We start from the raw sequence: 23,157 nt of genomic DNA, 5'->3' as shown, positions 1-23,157 counted from the left end.
TTTGACCAGAGATATGTAAATTAAATTGAATGGATTCGTTTGAATACATGGATTAATTTACATTTCCTTGTGATAAATGTGCAGTAAAAATTGCAAAGAGTAATTCTGCACGTCGATACTTTAATTAATTAGAAGAATAAAACTAAATTAGTAAATCTAGAAGAAATAAAGAATATAATTAACATTCGCATTTGAATGAATCATTTTAATGATACCTTGAACAATCCTAAATTAAATTACGCTTTTGAATCTTTTAAATTAGTTTAAACCTCAGAGAAAATAAAATTCAATTTCGCTCTCAGAAAAAAAATCATTGTAAGGAAAATTTTAACTGTTAATTGGATGCCGTAGAAGATTAGTCAACTTGTTACTGTTTTATACAATGAAAATTTTTTAAAAATAAAATATTACAGACTTATTCTAAAAATTAACGTTCTAATTACAAAATTGCTTACTAACTTTGGAAAATCATATTTGTTTAAAACAATGGAAATTTAGAAACAACTTAATATATTTTCTTATATCGAGTAAATTATAAATAAGATATTGATGCTAATTTAAATAAACACTCTAGAGAGGGAAAATTATATAAATGAAACGAATAATGGAAAACCCACAAGATGAATGATATATTTAAAGTAACCATTTTTGCCTAGTAAAAAAAAAGCTTTTACGTGATAGGGAAAGTGATGGCTATTTAATATTCTCATCTGTAAAAATACAATGGAGACATTACAAAATCAAAAAATTTGAAATTCGGAAGAATAATGCACATAAAGTAGTTATTCCGGAATAAGGAATGCGGATGGACATTTAATATTCTGAGCTGTAAAATTAAATTGAAGGCAGAATGAAATCAGAAAATTGGAAATTCAGAAGAATAATTCAAACAAAGTAGTTATCCCGTTATAAAAAAATGGATGGCCATTTTATATTCTTATTTGTAAAATTAAATTAGAGGTGATATGAAATCAGGAAATTGGAAATTTAGAAGAATAATGCATATAATCTGACATATATTTTAATAACTTATAAGTTTGGAAAATCAAAACAATGGATGGCCATTTTATATTCTTATTTGTAAAATTAAATTAGAAGCAATATGAAATCAGGAAACTGGAAATTCAGAATAATAATGCATATAATCTGATATATATTTTAATAACTTATAAGTTTCAAATACCAAAAAATGGTCATGACCCAATTTCTAATATTGTAGAATACTTTGCAGGTGCAAAAGTTTTGTTCCCTTTGTTACTATTTTTGATAAACATGTTCATATTATTATGAATAATTGATTAATCGGTGCCATTAACTAATAATAGATTTATTTAAAAAATGCATTTAGTTGCACCATGTATTTGGTTGTCAATTGTTCTTCATTAAAAACTCCCTTCTTCGTGACCTTTAGATTATGAACTTCGTGGATTAATACAGAATGTGGATAAATGAATAATTGCTATAAAGTAAATTGGATGATTACTATTGTATATTGGATAATTACTATAAAGTAAAAAAAGAGCTATGAAAATTCTAAAATAGCACAAAACTAAAATAGGACATGTTTTAACTAAAATAGGCTAATTAAAATTAACAATTCAAGCTAGAAAAAAATAACAAAAGAGAGGAAACTTGAAAACAATTGAAATATGAATAAAAAATATAGCAATTGAGTTAGAAAATCGTTTAAATTTTATAGTAATTAAATATAACATCATCGTTCTAACAAATAACCTATAATATCATTCGCGAAGTTGAACCGTAGGTATCTAAAACAATTAAATGGATATAAAAACATGAAATGCATATAAAAGTGCTAAATAGAATACATAGCAAGCAAAAAATATTGCTTTGAATTCTTAATATCATGTCTTGGTTGCATTTAACAAATGATTAAAATGCGCGTAAACGTGATTCATAGAGAAAAAAAATAGGTTCCAAACTAAAATATTGCTCCCCTATATTTAGTTTTTTTAGATAAAATTTTAATTGATCTAAAAAAATTCGAATGAATTTTTGATATTTTGGTTCCTAAGTGTTTTCGCATATTTTACTAAAAACTACCAATACATGATATAGTTAGAAGTACACAGCCGCTACGCTTTTTGCCATCTACAGTACACTATTCGACACATTTATTTTATCTGTTTAATTATTTTAGAAACATGCAAATTATTTGCTGCTTTCGATAAGGGACAACTGAAACAACAAATTACTAATTTTCTTCAATAAGACATTTTGCTTACAGACAAAAGTTGAAAAAACAAACAAAAAAAAAACACATCGACTCGAAATTTTCACTGTAAAAAAAAATCCCGAAACGTTTCTGAATATATTGGGCAGCTACGGTGCTTGCAGTTTCAAAAACTATTCTGGATATTTCAGAAACCTCTTGTAGGACTAGACTATCAACCATGTCAACCATCATCCATCAAAAAGTACCTCAAAAGGAATCGAGTTTGCCTTATTTACTAGTGAATTCAAATTTTAATATTTGTAGTGGTAGCCTCGCTACAAAACTCCGCAACCAGAATTTTATTTGTGGGAAAATTCGATGAATGGATGCCACTAGCTAATCCATTGCTGCTTTTCGCAAGGCTGTGAGAGCTGTATTAAGATCACCGGACTTTCAGTGCTGATCGAGAGAGCTGTTTCAGGATCATGGTCGTAGGAGTGGTAGTTTCTGTGTTGCTATTAGCATCCGAGGGTGTAAAGATCCCTGTTGCATGTGATCAAGACTGAGTAGCAACAGCGTGATTAGGACAATGTCGAAGTCACAAATAACAAGTCAACTCTTCACTGTGAACCATTTATCGAACTATATATGTTCAAATCGAAGTGGACGTTTCAAACGAGGTAGAAGTATTGGTCAAGGTGGGCGTGTTCGGACACGACTGCGAGTCACCCATGTAAAGCTAGGGGCTACCGACAATGTCAACCGTCTTCTATCAAAAAGTACCTCTTAATAGAATCGAGTTAACACGTTTGAATCGACATCAATGGGATTCAGTTTCCTACTTTTCAGAATGAAAGAAATGTTTCTCAATTGATCGGAAACATAATATTAAAAGAAGTTCTCCGAGATTTTCTGAAAAATTTTTGGTGAAAACTGGTTTCTGGAATTTTTTACAGTGAAGAACAGCATTGTCCAGAATCTCCACGCACGTTTCATAGTTTATGTTTCCAACCATGAAACTAAGGGAACCAGACCAAACCATGAAAAACCCAGGTGACCGAATAGTTTTGACCAGAGTATTTTTTTCTTTTTAAATTACAATTATAAATATAAAATTGAGTTAATCATAAAATAAATTAGGAAAGATTTAAATAAAAATATATTGTAAAAAAAATATGATAATAATATAACTTGATTGAAGACTTTACTCAATTCAAAAATATACAAATTGTAAATAACAATCGGCATGTTTCAAGCGTTCAACAAATATGCACCCATTTTCAAGATTTATCATACGTGAATGAGAAAAAACAAAGGTAACTTAAAGGTAATATAAACCATGAAGTAAAGGAAAAAAGGAAAAATAAAAGTGAGAAACGAAACTTTAAAAAAAAATAGCTGAGAGAGACAAAACAAGAAAAGCCACAGTCGCCGTAAAGAATCACTGAAATACATTTCAATACAAACTAATTTTAATATTTTTAACTTACAAACATGTAAGTTTAAAATTTAATATAGGTTTTAACAAGATTAATTTCAAACAAGTAAATTAAATTTAGGTAATTACAGAAAGAAAAAGAAAGATTCTAATAATGATACAAACTTGAAATTTAAAATAATAAATTTTCCATGTCCATTTTCAGAAACATTTCGACAAAGCTTATAATATCGTAACTAGCTTGGTTGAAATGTCGGGGAAAGATTTTTTTAATTAAATATTATTTTCTAGTGACCAAAACAGTAAGTTAATGATCTTTTTATTATTTTAAGAGCATGAAAAAAATTATCATATAAATGGAAGGGGATTAATTATTTGGAATAACGAAAATATTTTACACAATTTAATTAAATTCTTTGGAGCCAAATAATCAACTATAATTCTTTTGCCGGATATTAAATAACCAGTTATGAATGTAAAAAAATAACCTTATGGCATTTTATAGAAACAAATGTTTAACTTCATTATTTTAATTAAAATCAGATAAACTATTATTCGATGGAATTACACTGAGAAAAAAAGTGTGAAAGCTACAAGAACATGATAAAATTTACCATAATGTGTTAAAGTAGTCAATGAAATGAAAACAATAGCAAACGAATCATTTGCCTTGTTACAAAGACAACTTATGTTTTTCAATTGTTACAACATATGTTTTTCAATTGTTACACCTTGTTACAAAGACAACAAGATCAGGCATCTCAATTTTCATTGCATCATAATTAAGTTTATATCTTACATTAAAATTTTGTTTTTGTTCTATATATATTCGAATATTTTATGATATTTCAAAAACTATATGTATCATCTATTAATGTTGTCACCTGTTCTTTTTGAGAATTTTTTTTTCAAAATTGAATTTGATTAATTCAAAAGATACATTGTCTAAACCTGTTGCTCTGCTAAGCATAAATTTAGTACAAACGTATGAAATCGTCAAAGTATAAAAAGCAGCATTCAACCGATTATTTATGAAAGATTTATGTTTCACACTTTTCATTTCTAGGCATGTTCTCAAATGCCTATGAGTTACAGGTATTCAATAATATGATCGGTAATGCATATAAAAATTCTCACAGTTCATAACAATTCTCATATCTCATATTTTTCCTTCTTTAAAAATACCTTTTCTATATAATTACTAAGCAAAGTGAAAAAAGATTAATTACTTTCATGTTTTATACATGGATTAAAAAGAATTTAAGTATTTCGTACATGTATAATTGTTGATAATTTGAGCTTTTGAAAATCTGAAAAAAACTTCATAATTACTCTCTCCTTTATTTTAAATGCACAAAAGCACGAATAATGCTAATTATGATTGTAATAATGGGCAGAGAGATCAATACAAGGAAAAGGTAAACTTTCATATCAATAACCAACTACCATCAACACAGTTACAGTTACGTTAGGCTTAACCACGAGTGTGGTGAAATAACTAGCTTAGCCTAGGGCATTTTTACTTGAACGTTTATCATCAACAGTGAATTAACAGAGCATTGAACAGATAAATTTGTTTTTTGTTAATTAATAACTCCACAGAATTATACCGAATTTTTTTTTATTTCCTATGAGCTGCACAATCAGTCTTCCCGATCAGCAGACCTAATGCGTTCTCTGGAAGTGGTATCCACTCTTTCAGGACCACCACAATGGGTGAGATACAGTTGGTCATGTTAATTTGGACGTCTAATTTCTGCCGCACTAGATGGCAGCACCGAGACTCTATTTGGATGCTTAAGTGCACTAGGAATTTAATTTTGCCGGAAAGCCAATACTTATACCGAAAATATTATGGTTCATATTAGCGATATTATGGTCCCCTTTATGGAAATTATGACAACATAGTGGGGCTAAAACATGAATCTGACTTTCCGTTTTTAGTGAAATCGAAATGGGCAAATCAATAAATTTTTTTTGCAATCTAAGAGGATTTTGTGAATCAAATTATTTTTTATAAGAAAAAAAAATATTAACCAGACTTTACTTTTTATAAACTAATTAAGATAGCAGTAAAAATCATTTATATTACTGCACAATTCTTAAATTAAACTAAAGTAACCGGTAGCAGTCTGTCCATCTGATTAACCAAAAGTTCATGGTCAGAAGCATTTTTTAACTTTTTGTTTTTGAAACTGCTGACTACTGATACGGTTGAAAAACCGTGAATGCAAAACTATACGGTCTTGTAACCATTTCCAGCAAAGCATAGTTTTAAAAAAGCAGATTTAATCGGACATTGGAGTTCTGTGGATACTGCACGATTTATGCGTGAATGATAGTTTCGTATTCCAATAGTCCATTCAATGATTGAAGAGAGCAGGAAGCTAGAAACTCTTCATTTATTGAAGAAATGAAAGAAATATTTAAGTATCAAAGCTGGAATTCAAATCCCAGTTTAATTGGTCATGAGAATTGGCGATTAGCCCCCTCAGCTACAGTTTGCTTACAGCAGCATGGAACAAAATGGCTTTTTTAAGTGAGCTTAGTTGACGGTGATAAAGTTCTGGATGTATAACCGTATAAGAAAAAAAATCTATAAAAAATGTTTCCGAGAAATTTCGAAATGTGTATATTTTTGTCACATTATTTTATGCACTTCATTAGTTCTTAAAATAAAAGAGTAACAACAACAAAAATGTTCTTTTTTTCACGAGAAATAAAATTATTTTTAAATTGCATGCTGTTATAAGGTTACCTATCTAATTTCTATTGATGACAGGAAAACTCATAAATTTTTTCCATTAAGTGAGCATCTTTTTCATCGATTCATCCAATTTCTATTATTTTGCCCTGACGTTGTATAGAAGAAAAATTGTGTAGTCAAAAATAAACATTTGCGATCAATTCTTTGCTCATGCATTTCTATTTACAAACAATTAGTATTGAATATTTTTTAGAGGGCGTCTTGTATCATTAGTAAATCACGTGATGGAAGTTTAATGGCCGAAGAAACGAATTATGTTTCTGTGAAAAATGTTTTTAAAACTAATCGGCATTACATAAAAATTATATATTTATGAATGAAAATAAGTCACCAATGAGTAAAAGTATTTTTATAGCTTGCAAGAATAAGTACATGAAAATAGAAAACGTTTCCCTTCACAAAAGAGCAATTAATTTAACGCGATTCTAAAATTTTTTTCACTTAATTATTATTTTGAGAGTATTTTTATATAAGTTTTTACACTAAAGATTATGTAATGAGTTTTTTAACAAGTGGTTTTAAAAACGCTTTGTTTCACAATATATCATCCTATTAATTTTAAATTTGATTATATTGCAAAGAAAAATCCACCTCAGGGCATAAAATTTTTACTTCGAAATGATTATTTATAATTTAATTTTTTTTTTTGTGTATTACCTTGACTAACAATTTTTGTAATCAAATTTCTTAGTTGAGAAAAACAGAGAACTCAAAAATCCTCCGTGCGCGTGATGTTATAAAGCAATCGTATGACAAGATCAAATTTCGATTTATTTCACTTCATTTAAAATCCTTTTAACGCAAAACATCTCTTTTTAATTCCATAGCTTACGTGCGAGATCCCCCAAAACAACTTAAATGCGACGTTTATCCCAGAAATAGAGATTGCTACTTAACATTTTATCTCTAAAGATGATGCAACTTCGCTGAGCATCTTTTTATTCTAAAAAAAAAATCGTCGCATTTTGAGTCCCACTGCTTGATATTTCGAGGAAACATGATTGTAACAAAGGTGAGTCCATAATTGCGATGTGGTTTTTTGCAACTGTACCAAAATTGGGCGTCGATTACAGCAATCCATAACGTCTGTGATTTTTTACTTATAATTTAAAATATCAAATTAAATAATTAAGACTATACACTTAAATATACTTATAAATATATTATTATTAAATGATACTTAAATGTATAACACTTTTATTATTAAATAACACTTAAATGTAACAATTAAAGCTACAAAATCAATTACAATTACAAGTATCGTGATCGCTAATTTCATATGGACGTAAATGATTGTTACCAAAACGAAAATCGCTTATAGGTAATCATGATTACATGCAATCAAAGTTTATCATTGCAAGTTTTAATGATTTCAACGAATCAAACGATATGATTACAGGTAATCATAATTATGTTTATCAAGGCTTCACTAATCATGTTTACAAGGTAAACATGATATATAGAAAATTGTAATATCCGATTACAGTAAATATACTGGTAATCAGATCATAAAACGATAGGACGGATAATGTATGTACAATATAATGTATCTAGATGTATGTACGCGCAATGAACGAATTTATATATGTACATAAAATATATGTAAAATTTATTTGCATAGTTTGATTGTGTGCATGCATTTATAATACATGTAAATAAATACAATGTATGACAGTACGTAAGCATATCAAGTGTTCGAATTTTACGTATACACATGTGTGTCTAAATTATTGATTATGTAATTGCATACAGACAAGTACAAATATATGTACGTGTAGTAAAGCAGTGTATGGATGCACGTATGTACAATGCACCAACAAGCAATATGAACTACCCTGAATAACTTTTCGGATCTTTACGTTCCAGAACTCAATTTTAATGGTTTGAGAGGATGATAAAATATGTTCATTAGTGCAGACGATATTTCAAATTACAAAATCAGACACAAAAACGAACATTCTCTGAATAAGCATACCGTTTTTTCGTCGGATTCAGATTTCTGACCCCTAAAACACGCAATCTGGAAAATATGGTCCCCATAGTTTGGTCAGAGGAGCGATCCAAAGTTTGGACCCCTTAATATCAATTTCACTTTTGCGTATTTTGCCATACTTCAAGAACTTTTTAAGCTAATTGAAAAATTTTTGCACACAATTATAAAATTTGTTTATCCTGAGATAATTCTGTGCGAAATATAAATTTCACTGAATATTTATTATTTTATTTAATAATTGTCAAAAGAATTTAATTCTGAGGTATGTAATTTTTTCCATGATTTTAAGGTATGTAAATTTACAAAATAAAATACAAAATTTGGGTGAAATTGGTCGAAGAGTCCTTGAGAAATCGAATTTTAAATAAGTCGTATTTTTAATTAAATAATTCGCTTAAAAAGCTCTTGAGATACGATTAAATATGTAAAAAGTACTTAACATTAAGAAGTGTACACTTTCGACCACTCTCCTGACCGATAATTTTCAGAATGTTTTCAGATAATTTTCTGCCCAACCTTCTCATAGTCATGGGTTTGGTATCCAACCTTGCTGAAAAAAAGGCTTGTTGATTCAGAGAAAGTAAATTTATTATTATGCACTAATTAATTTAAGTATAATTCAGGGTCATTTCCCATAATCCGTAAGTTTGAGTCCTGGTACATGACAATCCGATCATTAGATCAAAAGCTATTGTGGATGTTCTGATTTATTTCCGTGCACTGTACATACAACATAGGTATATACCTGCATGTGCACGTACATAACTATTTAAGTTCAAAACTAAATGCATGCATAGACACAAAAGTGTGATTGTATGTACATTATATTTATGTTTTTTTACGTTCGTAGACTGGTGCATTAAAAATCAGATGCAGTTCGCAAAAAAAAAATTATTATTTTAAATAATTTTTTCAAAATTAGTGAATTTTCACAACGTAAGTGCCAATCTTTATAGTTGTCTTGACATGTTAGCGTAAGATTTGTTTTTCTTTCTTATATGCTGCAATATATTTACTGAAACAATTATTTGCTCATCAAATATGTATGTTTGTTTTTAGCTGAGTAATTAGATATTGAAATTTAATTTTTAAATTTCTGTGAACTGTATAAAAGAAGTTTATAAAATATAATTTCTTCCCGCATTGCGTATTGTTAAGCCTAGTTCGAATTCGTCTTAATATTATATCTGTGCTACGCGTGTGTTTGTCTTACTAATTATTGTTATTTTAAGAATTATTGTTTATATGCATCCTAAATCAGTGATTTTTATTTTATACTGTATCGCAATAATAACTTTTCTGACTCTAATGTGTATCCTATCTAAGTCATATTGTAAATTTTAGTGTTACTGAATATCAAAAACTGTGACAACTATTTTACACCAAGTAGAGTAAAATAATATCTTCAGTATTTCCCTACATCAAGAACTGTTCATAGTTGTCAAGGACAGTTCCCAGTGTTAAGTTAAAATTGGTGTTAAGACAAAATTACAGGAAATGGCTATTTTCGACAGTGTGAATCTTAAATATTTTACTGTATAAATTTTTTTAGATTGTAATCTTAAGATAGTTAACGATAAATATAACTTTGCAATAAAATGACGATAAACTCTAGTTGCATTCATCAGGAAACGATCTAAACAATTTTTCATCTGGCATCTACATTTTATCTAGTCTAAAAGGTTCCAAAATTTTGATAACCAGACTTAATTGCTACGTACATAAAAACAAGTAATTTTGAAAATTGTAAAAATGCAATGTCGCATTTTGGTAACTTGAGTGTCATATTTAAGGTTTGGCTAACTTAAATGAGGCGAAAATGCTCTAAATGAAACAACTCAATGTTTATCGCATTGTTTAGGTTACAGATGTTAATTCTTTTTTAGGTTACTTTGTTCAGGCAACGCAATGCTTTGTTAAGGTTGCGGATAATAATTCAATTTCACAAAGAAAAAAAAATTTACAACTGAAATCGTAAAACTTTAGTCTTTTTCTGGGAAAATGCCAAAAAATGTCCAATCTGATCTAATTGCTACAAACTTTTATATTTCATTAAGTGTTCGCAGTCGTTCGTATTTTAATATTTCAATAAGTAATTGTTACCAAAATTTATAAAATGTCTTTGGAGTCAATCCAATCCACACTTTGGAATCAATGTCAGACGTTTTCTATCGGTTCTCCATAATAAATAAGTTTTCTCAATTTATTTCTCAACTTTTTAGCATACAGCTTATATTTATAATTCAATAAATACCTATGAAAAATTTTAATTAGGTTAAGCATAATTTGCGTTAATTATGGTATGGTTTTATTTGATGTTTCTCCTAAATAAATTAGTTCCAATTCTACATTAATTTTACGTTTCACCAGACATTCCACTCTTTTTTTTCAATTACTGTTGATTTTAAATTATTCCTTTTTTAGAAACACTTTTTAGTGACATAACTGCAAACAAAATTAGCACTAATTTTAGATAACTTTAAAAAATTTAATTTGGTTAAGTAGTACGCGTATGCAACCACGCGTATGCAATTATTAAGTTAGTATCTGAGACATAAAAAAGGAAAGATATGTAAATATTAATGGAAGCGCTATAAACTCTTTCTTTTTTGGTTAAATAGAGCTAAAAGCTAGCAAACATCACTAATATTATCGTTCAAATATTTTGAGAACAGAATTGGATACGTACAAGCGACGATGCATTGAACAGCCAAACAGGTTAAACACATACGCTTGACATTTCTTGCAGATATTTAAGGAAATCTCATTCGGAATTAAATTCAGCACGATGATTTATCCAAGTCTTAAGGCTGTACATAATAATGCCATGCACAAGCACGTAATTAGATATAACCATGTGATTAGCTGCATGTAGCAAACTGTTTATATTTTAATTATTACCAATGGTTTTTGCTAAACCAATGAGAAACTTACATTTTAAAACATTTTTCCCTAATGAAAAACTAAAATTTTTAAATGAGTCTTAGGAATAGAAACTCAAATGGCCCCATGGACTCGCTTTCTATATTTCAGGAAGCAGTTTTGCGCTATAAGAGAAATTGGAAATAGGCGCACACGCAATCACACAAACTCTTCATTTTGTTATTAGAGATATCTGATACACTTTATAACTTTTATTTAAGCAAAGAGACTTATTTTTATACAATTTAATGTGCAACTTAATTCCGCTTCAAATCTTATATTAATTTAAGTACCTCCTTTGACAATAATTGCAATTCCGCAAACTGGGAGCATTATATTGATTAGTTAGTCCAAACTTCCGGCCACAATGCTATTCCCAGTCCATTCATTCGCTCTTCGCAAACTATTTCGGCTTGAAGTATTTATATTTTTGATGAACTTATCTAAATGATTCACTGAACACTCTTTATTTTGTATAACATGATGCGGTGATCAAAAGTTTGCTTAAAATTTCTGCTTTTAGATTAAGTGCTTAAAAAACTTTTTTATCCATTATTTGAGACTAAAATTTATTCTATGCAAAAACGAATATTAGCAGTTTTACTAAATATCGCTACGTGAATATTGTATGCAATTGTAGAATATTGCTAGCAATATTCTATAATTAAATGCGACGATATAATTTTTGATATGAAGTGTATTAATGAGTCATAGTTCAAGCATGAATTTTTTTTATTTAGTGAAGTTATATTATTGTATTGCTGTATTAGATTTTTTTTTTGTTTAAAATTACAAAAAGTGGCAAATGAAAAATCGTAAATTATGTGCAGAACTTTTATTTAATTTATATGTCGTTAAAAATTAACTACAGTTATTCGATACACTGTATGAAAATTTTGTGTATTTGAACACAATTTTTTTTTTCATTATTATGCACCAAAGTTGTGTTAATCTTATCAACAAGACACCTTGAATGTTCTTCTACGCTAATTAGTGCAAATAAGCACCGCCCTGTTTGTAATTCAGCAACACTAAGACGTATAATTATTGTATGATATGACACGCATAAGAATCAGTGAAGTTAATTTTACGAGACAATATAAAATTAAAATCATTAATTTAGGTGGCATACATACACTAATTCTTAAAATGAAAGAAGTTTTTAAATCAAACATAGGCATAGTACAAAGAGAACATTAAGACGAATTCAAATTAGGCTTAACACAGCAGGCGGGGATAGAAAGAATACAATATAAATTAATTTAATACAGTTTACAGAGACGACTTAAATATTAAAGTATAAGCAATCTTATTACGCAAATAAAAACTTTCAGACATATTTTACTGCGAGCTTTAGTTTCTGCAGATGAAAAGCAGCATTGAAGGCAGGCATAAAAACTCGCCAACTTGTTATTGATTGTAAGCAATTACAGACCATATCCAAAACGAGAAAACAATAGAGCTTTTGAAAGTAAAAATATTTTACTTAAGGTGTGAAGAGGCTTAATCTTGGAGTAAACTTTATGCATTTTTGGCGTTTAGAGCTTTTATACATCCTTTAAGTTTTATATGAATGATCGATTTGTAGAAAATATTGCTCCTTTACGCAATTTAAAGGGTAAATCAACGTTAAATTCGGAAAGATATTGCACCATTGTTTTTACAATGTACATTAAAAGAATTCTAAAGAATAAACTATTATTTTAAATAACACATATAATATCAAACCATTTTCTTCTTTAACTACTCAAAACAAAAGGTTAAAGCAGTATAAGATAAAAGAAATCTGTTTACTTTACCTTTCAAATCAATATGACAAAGCTATTATGAACAGAACAGGGCTCTTAAGGAGGCTTCTTAAGTTGAAAAAATAAATGAAAGCCATTTGTCTGTTTGAATATAACTTAGATCTGCAAAATGGGCGAATTCTTTTCTTTAAATGGTATGAGATGAGAGGAGTTTATTGAACTTCCTGCCGTTTTAAGAATTTATTGACATTTATTTAGTTTTAAGGCACGATACATTCATGGATGACTGGTGATTAGTGTATATAATGTTACACCTTACAATATGGAAAATAAAGAAGTTTAAGAGTATGAAATCTTTACCTGCACTAAAAATATCGACGCAACAAAATTTTTTGCACACTAATACATTGAGTTCATTAGATAATATTTCAATACTTTTTTCTAGAAATCTGACTGAGACTAATCAAACCTCAAATTCAAACTATTATATAAGTTTGCCAGAAAGTGATTTTATTATTTATTATTTCGTTTATAAAGGATTATAAATAAAATAAATTTGTAAATCTAGTTTTCCTCTCATTGGTCAGAAGTCATAGTTTTACGTATTATCCCGTATGTAAGTTTTGAAATATATATATATATATATATATATATAAAAAATCNCGTGGCAGCAGGAACTCTCCTCCTGATCATGTGCTTCTGGCGTTGTTGCTGTTGCACCTTCAACGCGAATCCAGACCCCAGGATACCCTGCAACATAATTCATGATTTGCATTGGGAACAGAACTCTGCAAAACTATTACGCTTCTAGTTCTGATTGATGCATTTGAAACCACTGGGTACATCACATTAAAGTGGATTATGAAGAAAAAAAATCCTTTTATAAAGGCCTATAATTAACAAAGGAAAAAAAAAGACTATTTGAAAACAGCAGCTTAGGTGAACACACTAGAAAAAAATATAATGAGCTTTCTAGCCACGATATAGAGTAATTGATACAGAGTATTCAATTGAGCATTCAGCCGATATATGATAGAGCATTCAACTGAAGTAGTATCTAGAGCAATGGTTCCCAAGAGATGGTTCTACGGAGCGCTAGGAAGATCCTAGGGATTCCGTAAGTTAGAACCTTCTTTTTCTAACCAATAATGATTGTTGAATCCCGTGATATATATATATATATATATATATATATATTAAAATATTCATCCATTTTTGTAATAATTTATAGATATTTTTATTCATTTTTCATGACTTAATGCCAATCTTTAACAGCGTCCAGATCAGTTAAAATCACCTAATTCTGAGGAAATTTGTTAAAAACATATTTTTCCCCATTTTTATAATAGAATCGTAGTAAATTCTGTTCCGTTCATTCTGTGATTTCTTTCCACTCATTATGTTAGCGTTAACTCATGGGAAAGCGTTAACTCATGGAAATTTTTCTAAAATCTCTTTCTTTTCTTCACGTAGCTGACGCATGTGTACTTCTTTGACTCAAAGAAAAAAAAATGTTCAGTCTCAAGTAATATTTATTAATTCAAATATAATGCATGTAAATTTTTTTAAAGGTTTATATCTATAAGAATGAAAAGAAGAGTTTGTTGGTGTGCTTGTCTGTGGATGTTTTTCATTTATAACACCAGAATCGCTTGTATAAGCGAACTAAAATTTGAACTGTTGGTGGAAGAGGCAATTTTACTCTCCAAATCTAAGAATCGTTCCGACATTTTGATACGATTATACGGGATAGCTTTAAAAAATGGAACGTTCTCATTGGTTCAGCATTAGTAAGTGATGTAAATGAAATTGTAAACGAATCTGCATATTTTTGTAAATGGTCAAAAGATAATACTTTTCGATGTTCGTTTGTTTACAGCACTATTTAATAAAATAAGGAATTTATTGCACGTTCTTGAAGTTTCAGTAGTTTACATTCGTTAATTCAGGTAAGGTCAATGGTAAGCGAGTTTGGCTAGTGAAGTCCCGAATTAGTATTTCGAAGGAAATATAAAACCACGAGTTACTTGTTAAGAGTTATGATTTTGAAAGGTGCCTCAATATGTAACTAAATATATTAAAACTAACGGTAATGGAAACAAAAACAAAAGCTTTAAACTAAAAAGTATAATATATGAATAGAATGCATTTATTCTTTTCAGAAAACCATACTAGATAACTAGCAAGATCAAAATTGCGATCTCATGTCTTCGGATCATCATGAGGGATGTTTCCCAGTCCGTCGCCAATAGCCCATTGTGCAGTTCTAGTGCGACATAAATTAAGTACCTCCCTACCTATCTAGATACTTAATATACAAATATAGATACTGTGGTAAAAGGTTTTTATGGCCCCCGAAATGGATCAGTATAGAATAAAGTGCCTGATTGTGGTAAATTTTTAATATAAGGAGTTGGCTGCGAGCTATACAATCACAGTTATGATTAATTTAATAACGAGGATCAACCGAGAAACAAAATTTATACATACACAAAATAAAGAATTTGTTTTTCGCTTTTTTAAAAAAACAAGATCACGAAAACCATAATGGTTAAATAGAGCTGTAAGCTAGCAAATCACTCATATTACAAAATATTTAATAAATCTTAAGGAAAACTTTTTCTTTGGTATGTAATGCGGGAATATTAGAAGAAGATAGTCTGGTCCGCTTTGTCTTTGAGTGTATGTATTTCATGAAATTTGGCACAAATTGGTTCGAATTGAGGATTTGTATAGGTTGCATACATATAAACATTATGCTATCTTTATATAGATTGATAGATTTTGAAATATGATTATCAATACATGAAGAAAAGGAATTACGAAATATCAAAATACTACTGTGGAGGCATGATACATGTAGAGGCATACGCATGATATTTTAAGTCTCGAAAAGAAACTGATAATTAATTAAAGAACTCCCTTATTTTCTAAAAAGTCAATTTCTAGGCCTCTCGCTTTCTCCCCTCCCCCTTTAAGAACACTAACCCCAAATGATTTATTGTTGGGAGAAAGAACTGAAAGAGTCGGCTAAAAAGTTTAAGAAAACCTTCTTTAAGACGCTTAATGACAATGCGAATCCCTTAATATTGTTATTATTATAACAACCAATTTTTGAAACCTAAAAATCCGCGGCTATACAAGAAACTCTCAGCATTGTTCAGTACTAAATTATTTTGGTGTTATTACTTCTCTTTAATTTAATTACTCCAATTAATTCCTCTGACCAATTACTACCAATGTCTATAGAAATTAAATAATTTATCTGATTTATTCATGTATAAGGTATCTGAAGATTAGAATTTATTAAATTTTAATCTTTTAATTATCACATTAAAAGCCTTTCTTTAATATTTGTCAGGGAAAACATTTAAAATATGTAAAAAATGTAATATATAAGCAAAACCATTTTTCCACCATTCTTAAATTTAATTTCCATCTATAAAACAGCTGAAAACGGTTGTTATTAATTTAAACCTTTTAATATTTTCCATTACTATGACTATTTGTTTTCGAAATTAGTTCAAACTCAGCAATTTTGAGACAAATAAAATTTTTGACACTAAATAAAACTTCTTTATGATTAGAAAAACAGACAGAAATTTGCTCTCTGATTTTTTTGGTTTAAAGAACTTAAAAGGAAACAATTTGTTTAATTACAATTTTTTTTTAAAGAATGACCCTTCATAACTTCTTTTCATTTAAATAAAGCATTTACTTAATTAATTAATATTCATCTGCAACTAATTAGTCTATCATAAATGGAATACTAAGTGATTTTATCTTATTCAATGAATTCACAAATAAGTACATGAATTAGAATAAAGTACACAAATATATTTAGGATATTTTTGTTTTCTTCTTTTTTGCTAGAGTTTGAAACTAATACATAAAAAATAAACTACATTGATCTGACAGCAATTCAAATGTTCACTACTGTCAAAACCATTTTTAATGTATAGTATTGTTTTCTAAGCAAGTATTTCAATAACTGTTTGTTTATGCGATTAATGCAATCATTACTAATAAGTGTTATTTAATCCTTATTTTAATAGTGAATTAATTCAGAGTCAGCTTTTTAATTTTCACTTTTATTTGAATTGTTTTTTACCCATTGGAAAAATAGGTTTTGGTTTGGATTTGATAGTGTCTACACACTTTTCAACTGTGTTCAAGTAATAGTAAACAGTGCGCATGCGTCGTCATTGCATGTGTTGCTATGGCGACTGCTGCTGTTTTTCTTCTTATTTTCACTAGCAGGCATTTTTATTGTATTTTCATAATAATAATTTATAGTATTTTTATATTCTTTTTATAATTAGCATATAATTACTGGCTTGACGGGATATTAATATAAATATGAATACTGAGGAAGGAAAAGTATTTTGTGACGTCTTAAAACGCGTACATAGGCAGGATATGAAATTCAATCTGACGACCAACATCAATTAAGACAGTTTTGGCAACCCATGATTTGAATTGTTACGTTGTTTAACGGAGTCAACCCAGAAAAAAAAAAAGATTTGACCAATAGGGAACCAGTGATCGTAATAAGGCAATCACAACTTTTTTATTGATTTTTTTTTTCATTTCCAATACCCACCTGTGTTAACATTTCGTCAATTCAGACATTTAAGGGGCAGATTTAGTGGCCACTCTTTCAGGGGCACCATATTAGGTGAGCGAACTTTGCTCCGACAGTAAGGACAGATAGTACAGAGAATGAAAGAGCATAAATGCCTTGCCCACGCTATTTGAATTGTTTTAAACTATTAATTATTTCACTCATTACAATAAACTTTTAATACGATAATTTACAATAAGCCTTTACAACACGACAGCATTTAGCTTATAGCAAACAGCAAAAGTAGATAAGTCAAATTGGGTTTTGAATGATTTATTTTTAATGTAGCAGAAACTCTGTAGGCTTATTAGACTTTTAGTCTAAAAAGTATAAAGCTGATCGGAAAATACTACAGACTTTTCCAATTTTCTCGGTGTATTGCAAAATGAATGAGAAAAAGAAGGACTTTCTAATCTGCATATGAGGGAAGCGTGGTGGCTCAGGAGATAGAGAGTTCATCTTCCAATGAAATGAATCGGGTTTGAATACCCGCGATTTCTGGTCGATAAGAATTCAGCACCAGACTCACACCGACAAGTGCTGACTTATAATTTCCTCAATGGATCAGAGTCCCTTGCCGTCAGGCTAACCATGGGAGATTCTCGTGGTCTTCCTATCGATGTAACGCAAATGCGGGTAAGTTCCATCAAAAAGTCCTCCATGAAAGCAATTTTCCACAATACTTGATCCAGGAGTTCCCTTGTCTTCTCTATTGGATTCAATAATACAAGGATACAGATTTGATCATAGTGGTCGTAACCCCAAAATTGAATCGACTGTTCAACGATGGTTATGAAATCCTAAAATCAGCCTATGAGAGCTGTGGCTGCTCAGGGGATAAAGTGCTCCCCCCGATGAGGTGAACAAGGTTTAAATACCAGAGATAGTTAGTCCATACCAATTCCGCACCGGCTCGCACCGACCACAGTGGTGACGTAAAATTTCCTCAGTTGTAGAAGGATCATAGATTAGCGTCCCCTTGCCTTCAGGCTAACCTTCGGAGGTTTTCGCGGTTTTCCTCTGGATTGGGTTCAGAATTACAAGGCTAGGAAGTTGAACATGCGTGGCTGCTCAAACGACGGTTATAAAATAAAACAAAAACAACCAACGATGCATTTACACAAATCACTATAATGCAGTCAAATTACCAGAAATGTAAATATATATATATATATATATATATATATACTGNTATATATATATAAAACGTTTTGCCATCTCTATCTAAACAAAATCCCATAATTTCTTACTATCTGCTTATTTTTCTCCAAAAAGCATAAAAGTTTTTTCAACGCGTTTAAATTCGTTCAATTGCATATGATGTTAAATAAGATGCCTGAACTGATAGCTACAGTTTCAAAAGAAAAGTTAAGAAACTGAAACTGCGTTTGATTAAGATATTATAAGTTAATCAAAAACAACTAGAACTGCTTGTGACATAAAAAAAAGTCTAATGAGTGTCATTTTTGCACATTTTAATTGATGATCTTATCTAGTTTTAAACTTAATTTAACTTAATACTTAACATTACAGTGCGTTAGTATTTCCATGTTATGAGATTACGGCTTAAAAATGTTTCATTATCATACACGAAGAACTAATTCCTGTAACAGGAATTTTTAAATTATTTGAAGACAAGTACGCAAAAATAGCTAACAGTGGGATTTTTTTGCCCTATGCCTTAAATTTGCTTGGATTCACCAAACAAGCTTGCTGAAGACGATCGATTATATTTTAAAAGATCTAAATATTATTAACGAATCATGTAGCTGTTCACGAAATTCTGAAACTTTAACCTTCATGACACCCCTGGCCCACAACGGACTGCGGTGGAAATGCTTTACTTTTACAAAATATTATTGACTTAAATTATATTTCATTTTTTACAACAGTCGTTGAAAAGCCGACCGAATTTTCAGTACATGACTACACATGGTAAACTCTGTAGCCTTGTAATTTTGAACCCAATCCAGAAGACAAGGGAATATCGGGGCAAGTATTGGGAGAAATGTACCCTCATGGAGGACTTTTTGATGAAACTAATCCACCTTTGCTTTACATGGAGGGAAAAACCACGATAACCTTCCACGGTCAGCCTGACTGCAAGGGCACTCTAACCCCTAATCCGTCCACCGCTGAGAATATTTTACGTCAGAATGGTGAGTGAGGTGAACAAGGTTTAAATACCAGAGAGAGTTAGTCCATACAAATTCTGCACCGGCTTCCTCACCTGGCTGCGAGCCAGGTGAGGAATTCGAATCAAACAGTCACAGCGGAGATTCGAACCCGGCTGACCTCATTGGGAGGCGAGCGCTTTACCCCTGAGCCACCCCGGCTCACTTAATAATATAAAGAAGAATTTAGTAATCGGCATTGTCATTTTTTTAATTTCCCTAGTTATGCTTATTTTTCTTTAAAAAAAACTATTTCAATCACCGCACGTTCGTAATAAACATGTCGTAATAATAATATACGTAAGTAATAAATTAGTCGTTTGGAGAATAAAATACATGCCTTTGCTATATTATTGGGCCTGTAGTTAAAAATACCTAATAAATGAGCATTCTTTGTATGGCTAACTACGTACATTAGACCATTTAATTATTAATTATAGTATCATGCACCATAGTATAAAACACGTTCAATATACATTATCATTGAATAAATATATGTTTAAAATGAAAAAAATATTTTATGAATTTTTTTTTGTATCCTTCTTTTGAATGACATTTAGAGGTAAATATGAGATAGAGAGATATAGGTACTCAAAAATAAATAATAAAATATGAGAAATTCTGTCAAGAAAAAATAAAGTAACGTTATTTAGCAAAACTTAAGTTGAGAAAAAAGCACTTGCACATTTGTACAGTACTTGCGTGAAAAATGTTAGTCGCTCTTATATACACAGCTCAGTTTTTTCAGTTCTTAAAATTATTTAAATATTATAAGCAACAATACTCAAAGAACCATAACAGCTTTTAATAAAAATATGAAGTTACCACTGTCTTTTATTGCAAGTAAGTGATTTGAAATGAGTCTAATTATATTGCACACATCTGTTACAACCATTTACCTTTAATGTTTGTAAAAATATTACATATTTTTGTTTTAAAGATCAATACAAATAGTTTTAAGTAATAATGAAATAATTATATGAAATAAATAAGCGTTTTGATCATTTATAAACAAATGCAATACAAATTAATTTAATTTAAATAATTACACTCACTATAACTCACAAAATCTCAAAATTAATAAGAATCATTGCTTTTGCCTCGCATCTACACAATAATGACAGATAATATAATGAACATTATTTCAAGAAAACATATTTAAAAAACGTTTAATAACATATCTAACGTATGTGATAAAAATTCAATTATTCAGTTTCATAAACATGTGCAAACATACAGAAAACACAATTTATTGATAACTTTCTTACCTGTTTCTTGTTGTAACCGTTGCTTGTTGTTTGTTGTAAACATGTGCAAACATACAGAAAACACAATTTATTGATAACTTTCTTACCTGTTTCTTACTTATTGCAAAATATATTTTTTTTCCACATTCTTATGGATTTTCAAGCTATTTAGTCATAGTGTTTTTTCTCTTATTTAAATAAATTCAATGAAATTATCGAAAATTTTGTTTCTAAATTCCGAAGTAAGCATTTTTGTAGAATAACATTCAATGCCGTGAAAAATATTTTACTAAATTCTTGAGAGAAATTCATTCTAATCACATTAAATTTTTTCTTCTTTTATTTGATATAATTATTAAAACAAAATCTATGCATTATTTTGGTGAGGAACCTGGTTCTTAATCTTTAAGAATTTGCAGTTGACAATATTTAATTGGTAAACAAAAGCACAAATTTTTATTAAGTAATCTTTTTTCTCACATATAACAAAAATACAATATGAGCAAAATATGTTAACTTATTGCTATGACATAATTTTATTTTCATAGAAATATCATGGTACTATAACATACACATTAATATATACCTTATCTTATTATTTGAAATAATATAAAAATAAATTTTACATTTAAAAAATTTAAAGTGAAATCATACCTTTTTCGGCCTGGAGGAGTTTGTCAAATAAACTATTCCTTTTTAAAGCCTGTCCTAGATAATCAGACGATTGTCAGTGCTTTTAAAAATCTGACTTATGAATGGTAAGTCGATTTTTTTCCACTTTACCTTCAAACATGATACATACAGGAAAAATAAATAAAAGGATAACTCCGTTCAATTCGCCGGCAATAGCGGTGAAGAGATCAGATGGAACCCCAAAAAGGAATACCGCAGAGTTCGTGAGCGATGACCAATAGCAGGAATAGATGTGTAATCAACGCCATCTATCGAGCAATTGCTTAAACTTTAACATTTGACTTGGGTGATACATGGTTGGTGTTAAATTTCCATTGAAACTAAAGGACATAAGGCTGAGGAAGGAAATGAACATTGAAAACCAATGTGAGTAACGATTTGAGTCACCAATTTAAAAAGAAAGTATTAAAAATACCCATTGAAAAGGTAAAATTAAAATTTTAAAATATTACTGAAAAGATATTTGAGACATATAGTAATCCAAGTTATACGGTATTATCGAAAACATATCACATCGTACAAAATTATAAATAAATCAAATTTAATGTACCGGAGAAATTTCCTAAAATAAACTAATATTTTAATCTAACTTCATTTCAATTGTTAAGTATATGATTCCAAATTATGATGTTCTTTCATAAACTTCGCACTATGATCAATTTTATAAATGATCTGTAAGAATAAGGCAATTTATTATTATCACTTCACTATAGATATAAAAACTATTACGTCAATTCGTTTTATTTTCAAATTAAAAATATGCAAATTCATTTATTTTTGAATAAGTGCGACTCAAGTTAAATATTTTTTCCTCACTACCTGACAAAAAAAGTTGAAGTCATAAATACAAACAACTGAACTAAGGTTATTTAAATACTTCTAAATAGGAAAATATATAAATATATATACATACGATATTATATGTGTATACATAAACCAATGAACCATAAAATTATATTAGGTAAACGAGTAAATTCAAGGACAGCACCTCGACCTTAATTTTTTTCCTATGAAACTACGTAAATAAAATCATTTTAATTTTATTTGAATGATTAAAGAACCCTTTAGCTCAAAAAAATCAAAATTAAAGTAAAAAAAATGTAGTTTTGAGGATAAATTATTTTCTTAAAGTGCGCAAATAGCCTTTTGCATATATCCTAGTTCGATAAAGCAGTGTATGTATGATTATATGTTGGATATAATAGGGTAACCAACCAGTGAAGGAACACTACCCAGTAAAGGAGCACTTCACCTATATTGATCAAAAATAAGAATTTGAAAGTTTTTCTTTAGATTGATTGGTAGCAATAGCTTACTGCCAAATAATAAGAAGTCATCTAGCAATGTTTTGGATTACTTGGTCATATAGACTTCT

At 29.4% G+C, this 23,157-nt stretch overlaps 1 protein-coding gene across 2 annotated transcripts in view; it reads right to left on the bottom strand.

Annotated features, from left to right (window-relative positions):
* The window catches only part of LOC107439448 (enolase-phosphatase E1), a 158,033-nt gene extending 136,019 nt beyond the window's left edge, over positions 1-22,014 (bottom strand). For both annotated transcript variants that reach the window (XM_043057304.2, XM_043057346.2), the window contains exon 1: positions 21,744-22,014. The gene's annotated coding sequence lies outside the window, so the exon portion shown is untranslated. The remainder of the gene's footprint in view (positions 1-21,743) is intronic.
* Positions 22,015-23,157: the final 1,143 nt, after the last annotated feature.

The sequence above is a fragment of the Parasteatoda tepidariorum genome, chromosome 7 (genome assembly GCF_043381705.1).
Source record: "Parasteatoda tepidariorum isolate YZ-2023 chromosome 7, CAS_Ptep_4.0, whole genome shotgun sequence".
NCBI classification, from domain to species: Eukaryota; Metazoa; Arthropoda; class Arachnida; order Araneae; family Theridiidae; genus Parasteatoda; species Parasteatoda tepidariorum.
The sequence above is the reverse complement of the archived record's forward strand: the minus strand, read 5'-3'. Positions and strand labels throughout refer to the sequence as shown.